Below are 5,398 nucleotides of genomic sequence, written 5' to 3'. Positions count from 1 at the left end.
AATAACTCAGCCCAAACTAAAATCTGTGAGTTGTCTAAGGTTAGTGCATAAAACATAGTTTATAAGTGCCAGTTATTCTAAATTAAATATATAAAAATAAAAGAAATATGTGTGTTCTCTAACATGAATGCCACATGTCCCCACAGGCTGGGGGCGGGGCACAGTGACCACCTGCGGGTGGTGTTGGCAGTGGGGTCATGGCGGCGGCCAGTGGGGAGCTCTCGCAGGCAGCCGCAGCAGTGTCAGCGGTGGAGGCAGGCTGACTGGGGAGCTCCCGCAGGTCACTGTAGTGGTGTAGCAGCAGGGGAGGTGAGTGCCGACTGGTGGTCGGCGACCACCTGCAGATGCCACTGGCAGCATCAGCAGCGGTCAGTGGCGATCAGGGACTGCTCACAGATGCCAACGGTGGTATCAGTGGAGGTGGGGGTGGCAAGCGGCGACTGTCAGCAGGTGCTGGTGGTAGTGTCAGCAGCACTTTTTGCTTGGGCCTGCCAAGCTCAGGGGGTGCATATGCACCCGCATGCACCCCTACGCGTCACCAATGGTCTCTAATCAGGGATGTACATCAGGCTTGTTGCACATAGCTTGTAAATGCCAGTGGTTGGAGGAGCGTGTACAGCTAGAAAGGGAGTAACTGCAAAAATCACTGTGGAAGTGCTGTTTCATGAACATTCTTTTGCTTGGTCCTTGGCAGCGTAGTTTTATATTATATTTAAGAAAGAAGCAACATGTCACCAGGAGGAAAAGGCGCCACTTGTTTTAACTGTATTACCAACAAATCTTTTTGTGTTCAGCAATCTGTACAGCCTATCACACGGTTGTGCTTGGAGCAGAGATGTTGCTGTGAATTCAGAGAAAATTGGATGCGTTCACTCTTAAACTGCACTGCCAGATCTCAAAAGTTGGCAGCTACAGAGACCCTAATTATTTTAAAGGACCAGGAATCCTGGTTAGATAGCTTCCTGAACCTAGTCCAGAATACTAACACTGCTTCTTCTGAGATTATTGATCAACTAAGACCCAATGATTTTTATATTTTCTGTATACTCTGTCTCTATTGAGGCTCATTTCTAAAAGGCCCAGTGTACTCTGCCCTCCCATGGATTTATTTTTACTGTAATGTAAAGCTTTTATTTTAGAATCTGAACAGTTTTTAAAAATTAAGTTGTTGCTCTTCCTGTTATTAGAAGTGTCTTTGAATTTGCATCCTTGATACAATCATAAAGAGGATATAAGACTAAGGGATGTTTTAGTTCCCCCTGTTACTTTAAAGGTATGCTACTTTTGGCATCAAACATGACCACTAAACTGCCAATATTTAATCATTTTTGTAATATCTTTGCCAGTACAATGTAGTATACTCAAGCTTGGCCATACTAAGGGTATGAACAAGAGGAACAGATTATACTGAGTTAAAGCAAGTGGGGGAGAAGGGCTTACTGTACATTGTATATGCTATGGTAACTGTTTTGCGTGTCTACTACTATCCTACAATAAGAGGATGCCAAATTCTGGAAATTTAACATTTTTTCATTCAGAGGTTAACTGCCTGATATAGCTTTCACTTATCATGGGATAGAAGTGGACATGTGACACACTTAGTGTGGGGAGCTCAAGCATGGTAAGTCTGCTACCCCCTTACAGTTAACTAAGCATAAATTTTCAATTGTCCATATCCAAAAACATTTAGGGTCATTTACCTTTAAGCAAAAGTAGGATGCTGCAGGGAGGAGCTATGGCTAGTGCCAGGCTGAGAGGACAACGAATCAAAAGGATTCCTTGTAACAATATCTCAGCTTCTACAGTTTCACAGCTCATCCTAGCACCAGTAATAACCAGCTAATGCATTGTCTGGTATGGCTGTCACATCCTGGTGCCCCACTAATTTGAAAACGACACTGCATAAAAAATACAGAAAGTAAACTTCAAAAGGATCCATTAAAAAGAAGGCTGCAAGTTGTGACTATGCAGAAAAAGCTTTCCGTTATCCATTATCTTCAGATAATTGAGACATTTGTCAACATATGAACTTAGTAATAGTTTTACTTGAACAAAGAAATCTGCTTGATTGTGATTCTGCCCTTAATCTTACATAGAATGATGATTATTTTTATTGACTAGTGACATGGTTCTTCTGGGGACTTCTTTTGGGGAGTCATAAACAGGTTTCAGGAATTGTGGGGAGTCATGGGAAGAGAAGCTTCCCTTCCTAGCCTCCCTGGCCATATCCACACATGCAAGCATATGTGGTTTGTGGCACCATAAACTGCATGCATTGCATGTTAAACTTTTTGCAGCACAGGGGCAAAATTTGCTACCAGGATTTCCCTGTAGTTAAAAAAAAAAAAAAAAGACCTGGAAAAAAAAGGGGTGCAAAGCACAAAAAATGTGGAGATGGAGAGCAGGCAGCCTAAGTCCATATCTCTGCATTCTGTGGAGCCCCATACTGAGGCACATTTTGCTCCAGCCAGCTGCTCCATAAGCTTTGCTCCACAGCTGGCTGGGATGTAGTATGCCTCGAGATAGGGGAGCAGGTATCCCTGGGCTGGCTGCTCCCATCTCTGTGTTCTTCAGCATGGGGCCCTGCTGCCTGCTCCCTTGTCCGCTGTCTGCTCTGCCATCTCTGTGGCAGAGCCCCCACACTGAGGCACATGGAGACAGAGGAGCAGGCTGCTCTGGGCTGCCTGCTCCCCCATCTCCATGTACCACACCCTCACTAGCCGGAGTGCAGGGTACCTCAATGCACAGGGGTTATCTGCTGGCTAGCCCTGCACTGAGGCACCCTGTGCCCCAGCCAGCCCCCTGAACAGCACATGGAGCCCAGTCAAAGCAACACTCCAGGAACTAGGAGGAGCTGGACACAGGCAGTTTGCCCACAGTGGGACAATGTGTCCTGCAACAAAGCACATGTGCAGGGGCAGACACTGCAGCACAAAGTAGCAGCACAAATTTGTGCCACTACTATTTGTGCTGCTGAAAGTGCACACCCTTGTTCATCTGTATGCAGCTTCTGGGTGCATCTACATACGTGCTTTACTGCGGAGCAGACTAATTAGCTACACACTAAACCATCACTGGCTGCATGTACACTGGTATTAGGGTGCAGTAAATTAATTAGCTCTGCCATAAGATAGTACTGTTGAGGAATTGACAGTGACTGCAGGTGTGAACTGTGCCCAGTCACTCCAGGCATCAGGGGAGCAGACTCTTGCCTGCTGCCCTAGCCACCCGCCTCTACACTTTTGGCACTCTTGTGCTCCAGCCAGCCCCTCTGCCGCCCAACGCTGCTACCTGGAGCCCAGGGGTGACTCCCTAAGCTTGCTTCCAGCCTGGGCCTGCTCCGCCCCTGCTCAAAGTGCTGCTGTCCTGTGTACATGTGTGACTGCTGCACCCGGGAGGAGCGTAGTTCGGTTCAAAGTGCTCCAGAGTTTATTGCATTGCATTAATTGCACATGTAGATGCACCCTCTTTAAATTAAAGCATAGTTAAACATTTAATAAATGTTTATAGTCTTTGATTGCAGAGGTGTCTAGAAAATGTAAGCCATCTATAAATAGACAGGATGATACTTACTCAACTCTGTAGACTTCCAGAAACAATATCTTTAATAGGTGAGCAGCCCCATTCATCTCAATGCAGGCCTGTGGACTCTGCAGTCCTGCAGCCATGATAGATGGCACCGAATTCACTATGTTGTTGCTTCTAGGCACTCAATAGTTTGTTTTCTTTTTCTTTGTCCTGAGACCTTCCTACAGCTGCTACTTAGAATCCAGCTTTCCTTGGGGAAGGGGCAGGGGAGGAAGAGTATGAGGGGGGAATTAGTATTGTATTATATTTTCTGCTCCCTTGGATTCCTTGGAGCTAAGCAGCTAGGTCAGGGGTGGGCAATCATTTTGTGGGGAGGGCAGCTTACTGAGTTTTGGCAAGCCATCGAGGGCAGCATGGGTAGCCCCACCCCTTGACAGGCATCCTGCCCCCTGGCTGCCATCTTGGGACTGGAAGTCCTACCCCCTGACCCCCGGAATTACTCCTTTCAGCAAGGAGTTTTGCCATCTCTGAAACAGAAAAATAACAAATTTGAAAATTAAAAAAACCCCTCAAACATGTACTACAACACTGATTAATTTAATTTCAAAAACTATTTTTGTCCTTATTTACATGTGTTTGTGTAGTGTACATAGAGGTGATAGTGTAATAGCTTCAGATGAAATCTTACTTTTGTATATTGTCGGAGGGGTGTGGATATAGTGTGTGTGTGTGATTTGTTGGGGTGTGGATAGGTGTGGGTGTGTGGGCTGTGGGTGGGTATGGGTTTTGTGGGGGCCTGGGAGTGTGGGGGAGGGTGGCTGGGGAGGGTTGTGGCTTGTGGAGCATGAGGGTTTGCCCACAGCCTGCCCCCTCTTCACACCAGTGGCAGGCAGAGCTTCCTCCAGCACTCCTGCAAGCCTGGGCTCCGTGCTCCTGTTGCTCTGGGCCCCATGCTGCTTGGTGGGGTCTGGCTGCAGTGGAGGAGGAGGAGGAGGAAGTAGGCTTGGCTGCCACTGCCTTTTCCTTGTCGCTGCACTCGCAGTGGTGCTCGTGGTGCTGTGGTGCTCCTAATGCACCCTGCTGCTGTGCTCTGCCTCCCCGCACGGCTGCCACCGTTGGCCCCACACCTGCTTCTGCAGCCACCATTGCTGCTGTTTCTGGCTGCCACAGACACCTTGGCTTGCTGCGGGGATACTGCTGAGCACAAGGCTACAGGGCAAGTGGTGCTTGGGCTTGCGGCAGGGGCGCAGCTGTGGCAGCTTGGCAGCAGCCAGCCACTGCCACAGGAGCAGCTGCACAGTGAGGTGGAGTGCGGCTGCCGGGCATGGTGGGAGCACCATGGTGGCACTGGTCACTTCTGTGAGTGGCACCACGAGTGTGGCGACAAGGAGAAGGTGGTGGTGGTTGAGTCCGCCTCATCCTCCTTCTCTTCCGTGGCTGCCACAACCACACTGGCAACCTGAGGATGCACTGCAAGGGCTGCTCCACCTTGCTGCTGCAATGGCGGGCGGCTTCCATTGGGTGATTAAGCCAGGCTGCCCCCACTGTGGCCGCACTCCTGCTGTGAGCCTGAGCACTGCTTACCCCGTGGGCGCTTGCACTTGGTGCTGTCCCCGTAGCAGACTGAGGTGCCCATGGTGACCAGGAACAGCCGCGATAGTGGCTGCAGTAGCAGGTGCAGGGCCGGCTGTGGCAGCTGCATGGGGAGGCAGAGCATGGCAGCCAGGCACAGCCCAGGGCAGTGGCTGCTCCCATGAGCAGCACCACAAGCACCGCCGTGAGTGCAGTAACAAGGAGAAGGTGGCAGCAGCTGAGCCCACCTTGTCCTCATCCTCCTCCACCATGGCCAAGCCCTGTGGCCACAGCAACC

Source organism: Gavialis gangeticus, unplaced genomic scaffold (genome assembly GCF_001723915.1).
Source record: "Gavialis gangeticus isolate Ggan-Ray unplaced genomic scaffold, GavGan_comp1, whole genome shotgun sequence".
In the NCBI taxonomy this organism is placed as follows: Eukaryota; Metazoa; Chordata; order Crocodylia; family Gavialidae; genus Gavialis; species Gavialis gangeticus.
Note: the sequence above shows the minus strand (reverse complement) of the source record.